At 37.9% G+C, this 20,819-nt stretch overlaps 1 pseudogene; it reads right to left on the reverse strand.

The window, feature by feature from the left end:
- Window positions 1-2,549: 2,549 nt before the first annotated feature.
- On the reverse strand, window positions 2,550-2,698 carry LOC123951312 (annotated as a pseudogene).
- Between the last annotated feature and the right edge of the window lie 18,121 nt (window positions 2,699-20,819).

Consider the following 20,819-nt stretch of genomic DNA (forward strand, 5'->3'; position numbering starts at 1 on the left):
TAGTGCACATGAAACATTCTCCAGAATAGATCACATCCTGGGTCCTAAATCAGGTCTCAACTGGTATCAAAAGATTGGGATCATTCCCTGCATATTTTCAGACCACAATTTTCAGACCACAGACCAGAAGCTAGAACTCAATCACAAGAGGAAATTTGGAAAGAACCCAAATACATGGAGACTAAACAGCATCCTTCTAAAGAATGAATGGGTCAACCAGGAAATTAAAGAAGAATTGAAAAAATTCAGGGAAACAAATGATAATGAAAGCACAATGGTTCAAAATCTGTGGGACACAGCAAAGGCAGTCCTGAGAGAAAATATATAGCAGTACAAGACTTTCTCAAGAAACAAGAAAGGTCTCAAGTACATAACCTAACCCTACACCTAAAGGAGCTGGAGAAAGAACAAGAAAGAAATCCTAAACCCAGCAGGAGAAGAGAAATCATAAAGATCAGAGCAGAAATCAATGAAGTAGAAACCAAAAAAACAATAGAACAAATCAACGAAACTAGGAGCTGGTTCTTTGAAAGAATTATTAAGATTGATAAACCCCTGGCCAGACTTATCAAAAAGAAAAGAGAAAGGACCCAAATAAATAAAATCATGAATGAAAGATGAGAGATCACAACTAACACCAAACAAATACAGACAATTATAAGAACATACTATGAGCAACTCTACGCCAACAAATTGGACAATCTGGAAGAAATGGATGCATTCCTAGAGACATATAAACTACCACAACTGAACCAGGAAGAAATGGAAAACCTGAACAGGCCCATAACCAGTAAGGAGATTGAAACAGTCATCAACAATCTCCAAACAAACAAAAGTCCAGGGCCAGACGGCTTCCCAGGGGAAATCTACCAAACTTTTAAAGAAGAACTAATTCCTATTCTCCTGAAACTGTTCCAAAAAATAGAAATGGAAGAAAAACTTCCAAACTCATTTTATGAGGCCAGCATCACCTTGATCCCCAAACCAGACAAGGATCCCACCTAAAAAGAGAACTACAGACCAATATCCTTGATGAACACAGATGCAAAAATTCTCCCCCAAATACTAGCCAATAGGATTCAACAGTACGTTAAAAGGATTATTCACCACAACCAAGTGGGATTTATTCCAGGCTGCAAGGTTGGTTCAACATCCGTAATTCAATCAATGTTATACAACACATTAACAAAAGAAAGAACAAAAACCATGTGATACTCTCAATAGATGCAAAAAAGCATTTGACAAAGTACAGCATCCCTTCCTGATCAAAACTCTTCAAAGTGTAGGGATAGAGGGCACATACCTCAATATTATCAAAGCCATCTATGAAAAACCCACTGCAAATATCATTCTCAATGGAGAAAAACTGAAAGGTTTTCTGCTAAGGTCAGGAACAAGGCAGGGATGTCCATTATCACCACTGCTATTCAACATAGTACTAGAAGTCCTAGCCTCAGCAATCAGACAACAAAAGGAAATTAACGGCATCCAAATCAGCAAAGAAGAAGTCAAACTATCACTCTTCACAGATGATATGATACTATAGGTGGAAAACCCAAAAGACTCCACTCCAAAACTGCTAGAACTTGTACAGGAATTCAGTCAAGTGTCAGGATATAAAATCAATGCACAGAAATCAGTTGCATTTCTTTACACCAACAACAAGACTGAAGAAAGAGAAATTAAGGAGTCAATCCTATTTACAATTGCACCCAAAACTATAAGATACCTAGGAATAAACCTAACCAAAGAGGCTAAGAATCTATATGCAGAAAACTATAAAGTACTCATGAAAGATATTGAGGAAGACACAAAGAAATGGAAAAATGTTCCATGCTCCTGGATTGGAAGAATAAATATTGTGAAAATGTCTATGCTACCTAAAGCAATCTACACATTTAATGCAATCCCTATCAAAATACTATCCATTTTTTTCAAAGAAATGGAACAAATAATCCTAAAATTTATATGGAACCAGAAAAGACCTTGAATAGCCAAAGGAATATTGAAAAAGAAAGCCAAAGTTGGTGGCATCACAATTCCGGACTTCAAGCTCTATTACAAAGCTGTCATCATCAAGACGGCATGGTACTGGCACAAAAACAGACACATAGATCAATGGAACAGAATACAGAGCCCAGAAATATCCTCAACTCTACGGTCAACTAATCTTCGACAAAGCAGGAAAGAATGTCCAATGGAAAAAAGGCAGCCTCTTCAATAAATGGTGCTGGGAAAATTGGACAGCCACATGCAGAAAAATGAAATTGGAACACTTCCTTACACCACACACGAAAATAGACTCCAAATGGATGAAGGACCTCAATGTGAGAAAGGAATCCATCAAAATCCTTGAGGAGAACGCAGGAAGCAACCTCTTCAACCTCAGCCGCAGCAACATCTTCCTAGGAACATCGCCAAAGGCAAGGGAAGCAAGGGCAAAAGTGAACTATTGGGATTTCATCAAGATCAAAAGCTATTGCACAGCAAAGGAAACAGTTAACAAAACCAAAAGACAACTGACAGAATGGGAGAAGATATTTGCAAACGACATATCAGATAAAGGGCTAGTGTCCAATATCTATAAGGAACTTAGCAAACTCAACACCCAAAGAACAAACAATCCAATCAAGAAATGGGCAGAGGACATGAACAGACATTTCTACACTTGATCTTAGCCAAAAGGCCAAGAAGCGATGATGAACAGACATTTCTGCAAAGAAGACATCCACATGGCCAACAGACACATGAAAAAGTGCTCCACATCACTCAGCATCAGGAAAATACAAATCAAAACCACAATGAGATATCACCTCACACGGGTCAGAATGGGTAAAATTAACAAGTCAGGAAATGACAGATGCTGGCGAGGATGTGGAGAAAGGGGAACCCTCCTCCACTGTTGGTGGGAATGCAAGCTGGTCCAACCACTCTGGAAAACAGCATGGAGGTTCCTCAAAATGTTGAAAATAGAACTACCCTATGACCCAGCAATTGCACTACTGGATATTTACCCTAAAGATACAAACGTAGTGATCTGAAGGGGCACGTGCACCAGAATGTTTATAGCAGCAATGTCTACAATAGCCAAACTATGGAAAGAACCTAGATGTCCATCAACAGATGAATGGATAAAGAAGAATGTGACATATATACACAATGGAATACTATGCAGCCATCAAAAGAAATGAAATCTTGCCATTTGCGACGACATGGATGGAACTAGAGGGTATCATGCTTAGTGAAATAAGTCAATCGGAGAAAGACAACTATCATATGATCTCCTTGATATGAGGAAGTGGAGATGCAACATGGAGGGTTGGGGGATAGGAGAAGAATAAATGAAAGAAGATGGGATTGGGAGGGAGACAAACCATAGTGACTCTTAATCTCACAAAACAAACTGAAGGTTGCTGGGGGGAGAGGGGGTTGGGAGAGTTGGAGGGGGGTTATGGACATTGGGGAGGGTATGTGCTATGGTGAGTGTTGTGAAGTATGTAAACCTGGCAATTCATGGACCTGTACCCCTGGGGATAAAAATACATTATATGTTTATTAAAAAAAAAAGAAAAGAAATGTGTCCATTTTGTCTAAGAATCAAATTTATTGTTATAAAGTTATTAATAACATAGTATATAGTATATATATTTATATAGGTAATATAATTATTAGTAATATGATTCTATAACAATAAATTTAATTCTTAAACTTCCTTATTATCTTCTTAATTTGAATATAATCTGTAATAATGGTCATTTCTCTTTCTTTTGTTAATTTTTAAAAAAATGAACATATGATGTATTATTAGCCCCAGGGGTACATGTCTGTGAATAACCAGACTTACACACTTCACAGCACTCACCATAGCACATACCTTCCCCATGGTCTATAACCCAACTACTCTCTAATGGTCATTTCTCTTACTCCTGATTTGTTTTCATTATTAGTTTGGCTAGAGGTTTATCAATTTTGTTGGTCTTCTCAAAACATTGGCTTTATATTTTGTTCATTTTTTCTATTGAGTTTTTCTGTTTTCTGTTTTATTAATGATCTTTCTGCTTTTCACTATTTTTCTTTATTTCTTATTATTTTTGTTTACTTTAGCTTTAACTAACTTTTTTCCAGTATCTTAGGGTGAAAGCTGAAGTTTTGATGTATTTCAGGCCTTTCTTTTTTTCTAATATATATGTTTGGTTCTGTAAAATTTCCTCCATGTACTATTTTAGCACAATCCCATAGGTTCTGATATGTTATGTTTTTATTTCATTCAATTCAAAACACTCTCTAACTTCCCTTTGATTTCTTCTTTGATCCATTGGTTGTTAGAAGTGTGTTATTTGTTTCTAAATATTTGGAGGATTTTCCAGATATCTTTCTGTTACTGAATTCTGGTTTAATTTTATCATGGTCAGAAAACATATTTTTAAAAAAAAATTTTAAAGATTTTATTTATTTATTTGACAGAGAGAGATCACGAGTTGGCAGAGAGGCGGACGAGGGAGAAGCAGGCTCCCTGCTGAGTAGAGAGCCCGATATGGGGCTGGATCCTAAGACCCCGGGATCATGACCTGAGCCAAATGCAGAGGCTTTAACCCACTGAGCCTCCCAGGTACACCCCAGAAAACATACTTTGTATACGTTGAATCCTTTTAATTTACTGGGTCTAGTTTTATAGCCCAGTGTATGGTCTATCTTAGTAAATAATCTTGGTCTATCTTGGTAAATAAATCCTTTCACTTGATAAGAATGAATTCTGTTGTTGGATGAAGTATTCTATGAATGTCAATTAGGTCAAGTTGGCTGATAGTTTTTGATAGTTTTGTCTGTCCAAGTCTTCTGTATCCTTACTGATTTCTGTGTACTTGTTACTGAAAGAATAGTGTTAAAAATCTTTTATTAAATCTATGGATTTGCCTATTTCTTATTTTAGATATCTCAGTTTTTAATTCCTGTATTTTGAAGCTCTGTTTTTGGCTGCATGAACTTTGGAGTTGTTATGTTTTCTCTATAAATTGAACTTGATCTTTATTCTTATCAAGTATCCTTTATTCATGGTCACATACTTTGTTCTGAAATCTCCTTTGTTTGGTATTAATATACATATTTCAGATTTCTTTTGATTCATGTACGCATGGTATATCTGTTTCTAACCTTTTACCTTTAACTTACTTATTTTTTTTTAATATTTTATGTACTTCTTATGCTTATTAGGATCTTTTTTAGTAGGGTCTTCCTTTTCTATCCAATCTGACAATCTCTTCCTTTCATTTAGTGCATTTAGGCCATCTCTTCTTAATGTGTTTTTGATATGGCAAAGGTTAAGTTTATTATTTTTGCCTTGTTTTTCCATTATCTTCCTTGTTCTTCTTTTCTTTTTTTTCTGCCTTTTTTTGAATTATTGAGATTTTTCTGATTCTGTTTTATCTTTTAGCTATAATTATTAGCTATAATTCTTGTTTTGTTATTTTAGAAGTTTCCTTGGTTTATAGTATACATTTTTTTTAAAGATTTTATTTATTTATTTGGCAGGCAGAGATCACAAGTAGGCAGAAAGGCAGGCAGAAAGAGAGAGGGAAGGAAGCAGGCTCCCTGCTGAGCAGAGAGCCTGATGCAGGGCTCGATCCCAGGACTCTGGATTCATGACCTGAACCGAAGGCAGAGGCTTTAACCCACTGAGCCACCCAGGCACCGGTTTATAGTATACACCTTATCACAATCAACCTTCAAGTGATATTATGCCATTTCACATATAGTATAAAAACCTTACATTAATACACTGTTGAACAGCACATGGGTTAGGAATGCCATATTCTTACAATAAATTAAGCTAGAGAAAAGAAAAATGTTAAGAAAATCATAAGGAAGAGCAAATACATTTACAGTATTGTACTGTATTTATTTAAAAAAATCCATGTAAAAGTCGACTTATGCAGTTCAAGGGTTAACTGTACTTTCATTCTTCTCTTCTTAGTTTTTATACTTTTGCTGTCATCTATTTTATTTCTGTATGTTACACTACATTTTAATAATCTTTTGTTAAAAAGTCAATTATCTTCTCCTTTTTTGGGGGGCAGAGGCAGAGAGAATCTTAAGCAGGGCTCCATAGCCAGTATAGAGTCCAAGCAAGAATCAATCTCACAACTCTGTGATCAATAGCTGAGCCAAAATCAAGAGTTGGACACTCACCTGAATGAGCTACCCAGGCATCCCTAAAAGTCAATTATCTTCTGAAGAGACTTAAAACATGAGGAAACAAATCTTACATATTTATCATTGTCTTTACAATTTCCATTGCTCTTTCTTTGTGTAGATACATATTTCTACCTGGAATACCTTACCTTCTGCCTAGAGGACTTCCTTTAATATTTCATATATTGAGGATCTGCTACAGATTAATTCTTTCAGCTTCTGTATATCTGGAATTTTTTTTTATTTTTCCTTGACTTTTGGAAGATGATATTGCTGGATATATAAATATAGACTGCCATTTTCTTTCAGTGCTTTAAAGATGAGTCTCTACTGTTTCCCCATGTTATGCTTTAGTGAGACATCTGCTCTCATCTTCATCTTTGTGCTTTCCCATGTAATGTGTTGTTTTCCCCCCACACAGTTAAAATTTTTTTTTATTTATCACTTGGTTTGAGTAACTTAAATATTATGTGTCTTAGTGTAGTTTTCTTTATGTTTTTGTACTTAGAGTTTATTGACCGTCTTGGATCTGTGGGTTTATAAAGTTTTCATATTTGAGGAAACTTTAACCATTACTCATTCCAGTATTTTTTTCTACATATTTTGTCTCTCTCTTTTCCTTCAATAAATCCAATTAAACATATATTAGATAGCTTGCTTGAAATTGTCCCAAGTTCACCGAGTCACTGTTTATTTTAAAAAATGTTTTTCTCTTTGTTTTATTAAAGTTTTTTTTTTTTCTATTGCTATGTCTTCACCAATCTCTTCTGCAGTGTCTAATCTGACATTAATCTCATCCAGTATATTTTTCATCTCAACATTGTAATTTTCACCTCTGGAAGTTTGATTTGGGACTTTAAAAAATATCTCCCTTTTTCTACTTACTTTTTAAAAAATGGGAGATACTGTTATAATAGCCATTTTAATGTCCTTGTCTGCTAATTTTTTTTTTGAAGTTCAGCTTTTTATTGAACATATTACAGAAGAGGCTTAGTCAAAAAGACCAAAGCTCATGTCATCATCAGCCTCCTTTTCTTTGCTTTCACTTTCTTCTCCTCTACTGGCAACAGTGGTGGAGGGAGCAGGACCTCCTACTGGTGGAGCACCACCTGCTGGAGTAGGTCTACCAGCCACTGTGTTGCAAAAGAGACTCCTGATGTTCACATTGACCAGAGCTTTTGCAAACAAACCTGGCCACAAAGGTTCAACATTTACACCCACTACTTTAATGAGGGCATTGATTTATTCTCTGTGACCATCACTTCATCATCCTGCAAGATACAGGTTCCAGACCACCTTGGTGTGGGTGACTGCTGAGTGGGCCTTGCCAGGTGTGGTGCTGGCTGCCACAGGATGAAGTGAGAGCCTCACCCCAATACAACTTTAGCTTCTTCAGAAGGGTTTGTGTGCTACTTTTAACATCCTCATCAATTTTGGCTTTGTTTTGGTTGATTTTTCTCCTATCCTGGGTCTTATTTTTTGGCTTTTTTGCATGCCTGGTCTTTTTTTTTTTAAGATTTTATTTATTTATTTGACAGGCAGAGATCACAAGTAGGCAGAGAGGCAGGCAGAGAGAGAGGGAGAAGCAGGCTCCCCGCTGAGCAGAGAGCCTGATGAGGGGCTTGATCCCAGGACCCTGGGATCATGACCTGAGCTGAAGGCAGAGACTTTAACCCACTGAGCCATCTAGGTAGCCCTCTTTTTTTTTTTTTTTTTAAGATTTTATTTATTTGAGAGAGAGAGAGAGTTTGTGTGTATGCACAAATGAGAAAGAGAGAGCATGAAAGGGGGGGGGTGTGCAGAGGGAAAGGGAGAAGCAGACTCCCTGAGGAGCAGATAGCCTGATGCAGGGCTCTGGGATCATCACTGCAGGGGAAGCAGATGCTCAACTGACTGAGCCACACAGGCGCCCCGCCTGGTCTTTTTTTATTGGATGATGATCTTTTAAATTTTACCTTGTTGGGTGCTGGATACTTTTGTGTACCTCTAATTATTTTTGAACTCTGTTATGGGGCACAGATAAGTTACTTGATAACAGTCTGAATTTTGCTTTTAAGACATTAGGTAGTATCAGTGCATTATTCACTCTAGGACTAATTATTCCTTATTACAGAGACAAAAAAACCTTCTGGATGCTTTATCCAATGCTCTATGAATTATGAGGTTCCCAGGCTGACTGGTGAGACCAGACTTATAGACACAGGGTACTGTTACTTCTTCTTTATATATATATATATATATATATAAAATATATATATAAAAATATATATATATATTATTTATATTTATTTATATTTATATATTTATTTATATTTTATTTATTTGACAGAGAGAAATCACAATCAGGCAGAGAGGCAGGCCGAGAGAGGGGAGGAAGCAAGCTCCCTGCGGAGAAGAGAGCCCCATGCGGGGCTTGATCCCAGGACCCTGGGATCATGACCTGAGCCGAAGGCAGAGGCTTTAACCCATTGAGCCACCCAGGTGCCCCAAGGTACTGTTACTTCTGATAGTTCCAAGTGGTTCTTTCCTGGGCCCTGGGTAGCTTTTCATGTGCATGTACTGATTGTTACTTTTCCAAATACTCAAGGAGAATCCTTTGCAGATGTCCAGAGTGCTCTCTCTGTAACTTTTTCTTCTCCAGCATGTAAATTATGACTACCTTGGTGTCTCAAAACTCTCAGCTCTTTTCCCTCAACTTAGAGGGTCTGCTGGAATCCACCTGCATTCTCCTTGTCTATACTATAGCCTGGAAACTTTTTGAGGCAGTAAGCTAGGGCAATCTTAGGGCTCACTTTATTTGTATTCTGTTTCTAGAAGTCACGATCCTTTGTTTGCTAATACTCAGTGTCTTAAATAACTTTGTTTTATATATTTTGTCCATTTTCCTTAGTTGTTTCAGGTGGGAAGATAAATTCAATCCCAGCTATTTAATTTTGTCTAGAAGCAGAAGTTCTATACAGACTTTTATTTGAATGTAGCCACTATTATTTTGAGTTTTTGACTCTTGAAAAGGATTTGCCAATTGCTTGATACTATGTTAGTGGATCCTTCTCACTTGTTATCCTGTCCTGGTCCCACTTCCCTTTTGTGAGTCGAACATGTCTTATATTGAAGTGAAATACAGCAGAAGTTTCTCTATTTCAGCTATAGAAGAAAGAGAACACACTTAAGGAAGATAAGAACAATGGCCGCTTTGGTCCATCCAACAGAATCTTCCATTCAAAGCAATGTCCTTAGTGTGTGTCTCCCACATGTTTCTGAGGAATGCTAGTGTTTATCCTTCAATGAGGCCAGGGTTGGAAAGGAAATGTGTGGAAGAAAGTTGAGGATATTCTGACAAGATTCTTCTGGTTTTATTTTTCATCCCTGTGGGAAGGAAGATGTTAGAAATGCTGGCTTCTCCACATGAGAGACTGTTTCAAAAGCTATGGGAAATGGGCATGAATAGATTATTCAGATATACTTATGTGATAGATACATGAAATCATTCCTTGATATTCTGAGCATGTTTTAGAAAGGGATTTGTAAGGCCAAAAAGATGATAAAATGGATGTCCTAAATATGTCATGAGCATAATATTGAAAAAGTATCCTTTTCCCACAGAACACAGTTCTTATCTCTGTAGTCAATATTTGATGCATGCTCATTGCTATTTCCTCATATTCAGTTAAGGAGGGAAAAGGTGGATTCATCTCTAAGTGATTGATCATCACAGCTTTACTCTGTAACAGTAGTAGAAAGATGAATTATGGGAGCATGTACACTTTAAATAGCAATTCTGATTACTAAGAGGTCTCCCAATGAAGTCAGAAGGATAGGATTGAGTTTTCAGAAGCACGGATGTTTCTTCTGGAGTGTTGAGGGTAATTGATACACCTTGCAAAAAATAGAAATACAAAAAAATAGAAATACTGTTAGTTATTCTAAAAACTAAATAAGGGGTTGTAACATAAACTACTATTTGCCTTTTATAAGGAATCCCAATTAAAAAGTCCATTTTAGTTTTGTGTGTGTGTGTGTGTGTGTGTGTTTATTGACTGAATTGGAAATTTTATGTAGTATTCAATAAGTGGAGAGATTAGAATGAAAAATATATAGATTGTGATTAAAGGCAAATAAGAAAAACAAAGTGCCTTGGCAGAAAAAAGACTTGGAGGAGGAATCTACCAAAGCCACAGCAGTTTCTCATAAGAAGCATTTTCTAGGGTCAATATTAACATATCCTTGCTGTATACGATGTGCTGATCTAGGAGGTAACTCAACAAAAACAGACATTCTTGCTGTCAAAAGACTCCAGCCTAACTGGAGATACTAGACACAGCCTTAAGGAGATAAGCGGTCTCAAGTATGAACCTGTGGAATTCTGGGAAGGTATAATTAAAGGAATTATATAGTGTTGGTGTTCTTACTATTGCTCAAAATGTTGAATATTAACTGGGCCTACCAAAAACTATTTATTGAGCTATCACTATGTGTAAGTCATGTGCTGGTTGCTAGTGACACAGCACTTAGGAAAACAGTGACCAGCTCTCATTAAATTTAATGCTGGTGGAATTAATTGAACAGCTGGAATTGTCTATGCTAAAGGCAGAATCAAGCAGAATAAATTTTGGAAACAGAGTAGAATAAAATATACTTCAAAAAATACTCTCTCGGGGCGGCTGGGTGGCTCAGTGGATTAAGCCGCTGCCTTCGGCTCAGGTCATGATCTCAGGGTCCTGGGATCGAGCCCCGCATCGGGCTCTCTGCTCCACAGGGAGCCTGCTTCCTCCTCTCTCTCTGCCTGTCTCTCTGCCTACTTGTGATCTCTCTGTCAAATAAATAGGTAAAATCTTTTAAAAAAATACTCTCTCATGAATAAAATATTGATATAGCATCTTGATAATATTTGGCATTTATATATGAGATAACTTTACGTACATCAAGTCCCTTTCTGTGAAAATGGAGGTTCAAATTATGTTGTTTACTTAAGGTGAGGACAGCTTGGAGTCACATCCAGATCTATTGATTCCAATGCCTGTGCTCTTCTCAGGACAGTCTGCTGCTTCTCTTATTGGAATCTTGCATTATTGGGTCATTTTCCATGGGTGTATCAGCCAGTTCAACTTCAGGTCGGTTCACCATCCTTATGTAAGACTCCTCTTCCTCAGGCTCCTTCGAAAAGAAATCACAGACCTTAAAAGTTGCAGTCTCCTTGCACTGTGAGCCAAAGAGTAGAAGACAAGAGACTGAGGAAAAACAGGAGAAAGATAACTGAAGCACATCCCCAAATCATGGAAAGAACAAGGCCCTCACTTCCTTTTCCACGATGTGACTGATTGCAGGCACAGAGCACTGAGAGAACTTGGCCTTGGCTCATTTGGCCTGGAAAGCCCTCCAGGGTCGGTTTGGATGATTCATCAGGAAATGAAGCTCCCTCCTGCCAGCGGTTTGTGGAGCCGTGGGGGATGATTGGACTCTTGCCGATCACTTCCAGAATGGGAGAAGTTACTGTGCTCATATTAAAAACTCAAATGTAGGGCACAGGCTGGGGAATATTTTAAGCTCGCTATCTATCCAGAGTGCTTATGATATAGACTTGATTTAATTGCCCTCATGCCTGCTTAGGATATATTTAAGCATGCATAAAACTTTCACGAGGGTGGGTTGATGTCTTCCCAAAAGCTAGTGAGAAGTTTTCAGTGGCAGACTAGACTGTGGGGCTCTGGGAGGAGGGTAGGAGGGGCTCCGTGGTAGAATGCTGGGGGTCCTTTCAGTTTGGAAGTGTCCGTGTCCCTGTAGCCTAGCTCCATTCTTGGGGGCTGCAGGGCATCGTTCAAGACGCCATGCTTCAAAGCACCCAGGAGGCTCCTCAAACTGAAAGGAGTCCCATGACCAGTAGGAAGCTCTTTAAGAAACTGTAAACGTGTGACCTTGAGGGAAAGGTGCACTTTCATGAAGAGAAAAAAGCCCCCATGGTAGCTGGCAGGATATTGAAACCAGAAGAGTCTGACAGTGGCATCAAGCTGCGCTGTAAATCCCAGACATTCACAAGCCCCGGGCTGTAGAATCTCTCCCAAGTTTTGCTTTGTTTCCCGTCAATGGTGTTAACAGCTCTGCCAATGTTCAGCAATTGTGCGAGGAGGACAATACTCGGAGAGAAAAATCAGTACAGTATTGTTTTATTTTTATGCCATATCCAGACAGAAAGATCTCATCTATTCATTGTAATACATTTGTCATTTTTGTCTGAATAAATGCAAGGCTATGAGAAAATGCTGATACCAGTTGTCAGAGAAAACTATTTACAATTGTCCCTCCCTTCTTTCTTTGGGCATTTTCATTATAATCTTTTCAGCTTCACAGAGAGATGAACAAAACTCGTGCACTGAGTATAAAGCGGATGGCTGAGCTGCATTGATTATGACCTTCACTTTTAAGGTTAACGGTGGAGAGAAAAAAAACCCCACAAAACTGTTGACATCAGGAGTTTGGTTATTGTTTTCTGAAAGAGGTACTTTGTTCTTTCCTCTCGTTACATTTCCCTGCCTTGGGTCCTGTATGAAGACCCAACGCATTTGTTCATTCATTCACTCATTCAAGACTTCTGAGTGTCAGCTATCAGCAAGACATGGATTACTCCCTGGAGATACCGTGGTTAACACAACCTCTGATGTCTTAGAGGCTGGGGAGCCTAGGGAAGGAGATGACTCCATAGGGAAAGAAGAAATCCTACCAGCAAATCACCCAAAAAGGGAAGAAGATTAGTCCATGATGGGTGATTTATTTATTTATTTATTTGCGGGGATGAGAGGAGAGGACAGGAGCACAAGTTGGGGGGAGGGGCAGACAGAGAAGCAGACTCCCAGCTGAGCAGGGAGTCCAATGGCTCCATCCTAGGACCCTGAGATCATGATCTGAGCCAAAGACAGATGTTTTACTGACAGAGCCACCCAGGTGTCCCATGATGGGTGATGTTAAAGAAATACTTGCCACCTGAGACTTATTCTTGGATAAAATAAACTAACCACCCCAATCAGGGTCTTTCAAAGCAGGCTCTAGTCTTCTCTATCAGATGGGCTTATATACCCTCCACCAAGTGTCCAGTGAGCTGAAAATACATCTCTGATTTTTAACCTTCTATTTCCAGTCAAAATACACTTATTTTTGTAAGTTTAGGGTGAGTCACTTTGAATGGAATATTTGAGAGGCAAGAAATCAAATAATATTAACTCCTTTTCATTTAATTTTGCTGAACACTTTTTGTTCTTTCTTTCTTCTTAGAATAAAGAAAACCGATGTCTTTAATAAACAACAGGTCTTAGACACCCTAAAAATAGCTCTTGAACATCAGGTGATTTTTTTTTCCTTGTGGGCTTAATACTGATTTTATTTCCATATTTTTCTCTGATATCTTTGTCTTCTACATTAGGAACTTAAGTCCTTTGTGTGGTTTTTGACACAAATCCCTACTACTCCAGCCTTAGCCAAACTTTAGTTGTTTATTTAAAACTTTAAGAATTTTTTCTACACACTCACATTATGTCTTTTCTTCTTCAGTTATTTTGTTATATATGGGTATCATGTCTACTACCACCTATATATTTTATTCAAAGTGACATTCTTTCTCTGTTTTCTTTCTCTTTCCCTTCCTTCCTCCCTCCCTTCCCCTCCCTTCCTTCCTTCTGTTCTCTTTCTCTCTCCTTCCTTCCTTCCTTCCTTCCTACCTTTCTTCCTTCCTTCCCTCCTTTCTCTCTCTCTTTCTTTTCTCTCTTTCTCTCTCCTTCTTTCCTTCCATTCATCCTTCCTTCCTTCCTTGAAACTTACTCTTGGGTAAAAGAAGAAAGACTAAAAATAAGGGAATTCGTTTCTCACGATGTGATTCAGGATATTGAATGCCATGTTTGGGTATCTCCTAAGGTCATCTCCTAAACCTGTAGGGACATTTCATAGGGCAACAATATGGACACACTCCAGGCTCTGGTGGGCCTTCCCCATCTCTAACGGGGTTCTTTCATAAATAGAGGCAGCAGCATTTTCAAACAACTGTTTCTGTCCCCCAAGATCTATAATAATTGACTTCACTCAACTATTCAGAGATATGAGGTAATTTAAGGAATTCATGTATCTTCTCAACACCCGTTAGCACCTGCAGCCTGTGACATCTGTCACCACCTTTCCATGCATGCTTCCTGTCTTCATTACTTGTCTCTTTAATTAACAGTTTAATTCTTAAAAATAAACTTTACAGTATGTGGTTATGACTGATTGTTTCCAGTCAGCACAACAGAAGGGCAAGAACACTAGATCATGGTTGAGCTCCCTCCAATCATATCCTGCCTGGTAATGGTGACAACAGGAAGTCATTCATCAGGGCTAGGTTTCTCCCATTTCATCTAGAAATGTAAATATCTTATTTTTAATAGAGATAAAGATGAACTGAGAAGATGATGATGGATCCAGGGTGACACCATGGGCCAGCCAAAGCTTTTAAGTGTGACATTTTTCAAATCATGGGAGAAGAGAAGAGCAGAAGGAGGAAGAGGAGAGAATATCAAACTACACTTAAAAACAGCAGGCCGGGCTGCTGTGTTTGCACCTCCCATTTTTCCCTGAGTCCAGGAGCAAATCTGACATTTTCTCTAGGTCTATCCATCCCATGATATTGTCACACTGCAGAGAAATTGACTTTGAATCAGAAATGATTGTTTGTTGACAGTGAAAGGAAGTAGTCCATTCCTTTCTTACTACAAATTCATCATGTGGTATCTTTACAGAGGGATTTTCTGTTTCAGAAAAATAATAAGTGCGGAGAAGGAAATTGCTAAGAATGACCTGGGTCAAGAAAGAGAAAGACTATCCAGGTATGTGCTAGTAAAATATGGGGACAGGTTCAGCAAGGAATATTCTCAGCTTTAATAGATGATGGAGTGCAGATGATTCTCAGTAAGTGTGCTCATGACACTAACCTGGGGGTTTGGACCACAGTTTAAAAAAATAGAATCACTTAATAAAATGTATTTTTCTAAAGAAAGAATACTTTGAGAAATGTGAATGGGGAAAGAAAGAAGTGAGGAGTTTGGCTAATGTTTGCAGTAATTTTATTTTTTTTTCCTTACAGAATAAATATTCCTGTGGATAGAGCGCTATCCTTCTAAGTGTCTCAGTTGTCTTTTTCCTTTTCCAGGATTCTTGTACTAAAACATAAAAACAAACAAGCAAACAAAAGATGAAAAATTACTATGGGAGCTCCTGAGAGTAATCAAAGGAGAATATTTTAGCAATTGATCTCATCCAACCATTTGCCATATTGTATCTGTTCCTAATTTGCAAACAGCCAAATCACTGTGGGAGCTGATTCTTAACAGTTCTACATAGTCTGCAGACTAACCAAGCTGGAGAGGATCAAGGAAGATGGATAACCCGTTATAGGAAACCTTCATTTCTAGAAAGGGGTGGGGGCTGCTGTTAAATTGTCTACCGATTTTTTGTTTTAAGATGCTATGCAAATCTTTTGGTCAGAAAAACAGCCTCTAGCAAGCAATGCATTTTACATAAAAGAAACCTTCCCAGGAAGGATGGCTATGAATTTAATTATAAGCTCTTCTCTTTGCATAAATTTGGTTCAGTCTAAATAAGACTTGAAACATGGAACAATGTCCATGGAGTACAATTCACCAATTGTTACTTTTAATTATGTTCACATGCATAATTCATAAATACACTGCCTGGACAAGAGGAAAGAAAAGATAAGAAGGAACAAAAGAGATGAATTTTCCATCAAACAATTACTATATAAATAGACAACATATTTAATACATTAGTTAGCAAAGTGATTCTTTGTTCTTGCCAGTCTGGGGCTTAAAAATGTTAAAAGAATCCCCAAACATAACATTGTTACATTTTTCTAATGTCTCTCTTAAATGAAAGAACTAGGGATTATCATTCTTTATTTAAAAAAAAAAACTGTCCACCAAGTATGGCAATATAGGTATGGTTGACATAGTATACTATTATAATATATACTATTGTAATAGATTCTAGCGCGACTCCTTAATATAGAAATGTTTAAGAATGACATTATTTCCTCATTAAGGGAGAACCTTTTCTTGTGCTAGGTTTGTCATTTCATGTTGCTGCTAAGTATGTGGTTGGTCGAATCTTCCTAGTAGTGTATGCATCTTACTGGAAAAGAAAGAACTGTACAAACAGGTGTGAATTCATTCATTGCCAGAGAGTCCAAACTATTTTCTCAACAATACAACTTATATGAAAGCATTTGATATAATAGAGTCAATGATAGTCCCATTCCTGGAATTCAAAGATTAAATAAAATATTGCTTTGCAAAATTATATGCTCAATACAGAATAAAAGGTTTGTGCTTAAGAATAAATTTGCATTCTTATCGCAGATTCTGCTTTATGTAGAAACAACTTTTGGTTCATGCCTCACGTTTCAGAAAGTACCAGTCTTCCATGACCAATCAGAACCATCAAGAGCTAGACAAGGAGTCGGGCACATAGCAACCAAAATGTCAGTTGCGTATTCAGTAGAGCTGTTGAAAGTCCAGGTATGTGGCAACACTGTGCTGTTTCATGCTGAATTTCAAAATTAGACTGCTTCAACTGCAGCTCTCCCCCAGCTCATCAGCTGGTCTACTCTGTTGAACTGAGGTCAGGGGAGCAGAACAAAATGCGTAGAGTTTGCAGACATGGTGTTAGGAAAAGGAAGAGGAAGGCACCAAGCCACACATGCTCAGATCCTTCTCCCAAACTTTCCAGCTAGATGCATCACTCTTCCTACTCTGGGGACAGGGGTGGTGGTGACAGATAAGACAGAGTAATGTTCTAATAGAATGCCCTTCCACACAGAGCCAATAGTCAAGTATCGACAGTTAAAGGCTAATATTCCTGCCTTAGGTGTGGTTCAAAATTTTAAGTATCTTACCTGCTTCCACGTGGAAGGAAACAATATATGCATGGAATAATCTTCAAGTAGAAAAAAGAATATTTAACCCCAATTATCTGATGCAATTCTGAATTTAAAATAAAAACAGGTCTATATGTCACAGCCATGAAAGGAAACTTTCTGCATAGATTTTTCTTTTTTCTTTTTGCTTTTTATGATCAGAATTTGGTGCTTAGTCTTATTCTACCGTAAAATGGTGATAATAGATGTACGTATCTCACAAGATTGTGTCAAGTATTAAATGGAGTTATACAAATTAGTGTTTTCAAGAGTGTCTGGCATATTGGAAGTCCTCAGGAAATGTCAGCGGCTATTGTCATTCCTGTCATTACCGTTACCACCGCCACCGCTGCCGCCAGCACCCACATCCTCATCATTATCATCATCACCATCATCGTTTTGCAGCTTAGGTGAAAACCTGTGAATAAGTGACAAGGACTTGATGACAGGTCCATCGGAAGAGTCGCTTCCTTTCGTTATTTGGCCAAGAAGCAATTAGGGGCCCATGGCATGTCTAGGATGGTTCTGAGCAGGGAGTATGACATGCAGTAAGTGCAAGGGGTGACATCTATCTGTCCGAAGCCTCTACTCTACATGATTGTGTAGTTCAGCCAATGCTCAACATGGTTCAGAAAACAGAACCTTACGTGGTTCGAGGATCCAGGACATTTTCACGGAAGCAGGCTTTCCATCTGACCTTGAACAGCATGTAAGTTGTGTCCTGGAAGGATCTGCATGAGCAAAGGCAAGAGTTTAGGAGAGAACACAGGTGCCTAGGGCTTAGCGAGGGGAGCGGATTGCTAGGACAATGTTGGCCTTAACCCCTGCAGAGAATTCCAAAACCGAAGTTTGCCCTGGAGGATCTGAGGGGGAAGATGTTTGCTGCATCTTTTCATTCCTACCATCCTTACTTGAGGTTCCTTTAGTTCAGCCCCCAAGTCTTGAGCATGGTTCTGTCCCCCAGTCCAAGCCGGCATTCGTCTTCTTCCCCTGGCCCACTCCCTTCCCTTCCATTCTGTTCTTTGAAATTTGACCTCTTTTTTAAGGTCTGACTTTGTTTTTTATTTGCTTGCTTTTTTTTTTTTTCTTTTTAAGTTATCCCTTCCGTAAAACTTTAGGAGCATCCCGTGTTATACAGACATTACTCTCTCTCCTAAACTCATACACTTATCTTCTATAATATTATCTGACAGTAGGTGATATAAGGCAGTGTGCATACTGGTAGGAACATGAGATCTGAGTTCTGGGCCAGACTATCTGGCCATCTATGTGGCCACAAGTAACAGACTTTGTCTTTCTGGGTCTCAGTTTCCTTAACTGCAAAACAAATGGTTCGGTTTGATTGATCGTTAATGGCTTAATTTTGTCCTAAGGTTTTTCTGTTTTTTTGTTTTTTTTTTTTTTTTAAGATTTAAATTATGTTAGTGGCTTAATTTTGTCCTAAGATTTTTCTGTTGCCTTTTCCATGTGATCGTATTCAGTTTTATGATAAATCTATCTTATTTTCTCCTTGGGATTTTAAGCCTGTGGACAGCAGAGACTCTGATGCAGCCCCATTACCTAACCTGGTGTCTTGAGATTGAACTTATTCACTAAATACTTGGTGAAATTCACGCTACATATTCCTACCTGTCTGCTCCTGTGATCCTCAACTCCCTACCCTTCCCACTGTGCCCCCAAATGTCTTCAATCTCTGGTCTCCATATTGTCCAGAAGTATCTCATATTGCCTCTTCGTGGTCACTAGAGTTTGTGTTTCGTAAGTGATGAGAATGAATCAGTTATAACAAAGGCAAGCATTAGGACAAGGGGCTTCAGGAATGAGTCTATTCTTTGCAGTCATTCAGCAAGTATGACACAACTCTGTGGAGCACTGCAAAGAAAAAGCAATCTCCTCCAATCTAAATAAGACCTCAAAAGGCCACCTATCACAGCTGATGTATTTATTTCCATGGTGTTTCCACATGGGGCACTACCTTACCCTTTGGGCACCAAACACTGCCAGAGTTTCAGAGAGTTTTGTTTTTAATGTCATATCCTTCTTATGCCAATTAGAGATAATCTCCTTGGGCTCTTAAGTAATTTGTCTGTGTAATCTCAGGCACACTGAAAAGTGTCACAAATCCTTTGTTGATTGGAAGACATAGTGGAAACTCCTCAGGCACAGTTAGAAATTAGTCAAAACTTTTAAGTCAATGTGATGTCTTTTCCCCCCTTGTCTCTTATCAAATAAAGAAATCTTCCTGCACAGATTAATGCACAAATTAATTTGAAACAGGTTCATGGGGACATTTGTTTGAGCTTGCAAAACACACACACACACACACATTCACACGTGTGCACACATGCACATATTGCCCACATTTGAACAAACTTAATGAACCTAGGAAGTAGGAATTTTCCCGAAGGAAACAAAATACTTAAGTTGAATTTGAGAGAGGTTTTCACTTTCTTATGGTATTTAGAAGGATTAATAGCTGATAGTTTATTAAGAACTTTACTTCCTTGGGCTGCAAACTTCTGTAGCGTGAGCAGACCAGAATGTCTTAATTAATTACTGAGTGATTATAATAATTTTATATTTTAACTCATGTTTATTTATTATTTTAAAATACCTAAAAATGCTCGTATTGCTATTTAAAGAGTAACCCTCACATAGAGGAATGTAATTTTATGTTAACACGTTATTATTTTTAACCATCTTCAAAAGGCCAGTTGGATTAGCCTTGTGCATAAGAGAAGTGGAGTGGGCTATGATCTTAAGTGGCAACCACTCCATGTCAAAGAGCTTTCCCCTGCTTCCTAGGAACCATTCATCCTAGAACACACATTTTTGGCAGATTTGTTTGAGTTGAAGTTCTTGATTCGAAATCTGAATTTAACTTACCTTTGAGTCCTGAACTGATGTATGTCAGCACTGAAGATCCCAGTTCCATCATCACCAAACAGAATTCATGGACAAATGCCCCACTTTGATTAATTTGGCATTCCTTTGCATTTTATGGGAATATATTCCCCTCCATCACTCTTTTGTAAATATGTAAAACGAATGCTTCTATGAATACAAGATGGATATTGCTTCTTATTTATTCCAATTCTGCTTTATTTATTCCAATTCTGCTTCATTTATATTTATTCCTTTAACAAATTTTAATTGAGAACTTATTATATGGAATGCACTAACAATATAAAGTAGGCATTCAAAGACATACCAAAATGGAAAGTCAAAAATATCATTCAGCTTTCCCTTTTCTCTATCTATACACACACACAGACACATAGACACACAGACACACGGAAACACACACACACTAACCAAGGAGGCTCTCCAATATAACATCTTGAATGTTTTCTTTTCTTCTACTTCTCTTGCATTTTTAATTTTCTTGTATTCATATATTCATCCTTGTTCTCATATTGCAAAATTGTGGGCTTGACTGAAGAGCTATTAGGACTAATTACAGTTTAGTAAGAAATTAATAGGTAAAACATAATAGCTTTCCGATATAACTAGTTTTGAAAATGGAAAGATCAGATTCCATTCACAAGAGCGAAAATACAAAAATACTTAGAAAAATATTTTGAAAAGAAGAGTATGGGAACTTTTAAATTTTATTAAGAAAATGATAGAATTTCACTGAGGGACTTTAACAAATAAACATAGAGACATATTTCCAGGTGGA

This window comes from Meles meles, chromosome 9 (genome assembly GCF_922984935.1).
Source record: "Meles meles chromosome 9, mMelMel3.1 paternal haplotype, whole genome shotgun sequence".
NCBI lineage: Eukaryota > Metazoa > Chordata > Mammalia > Carnivora > Mustelidae > Meles > Meles meles.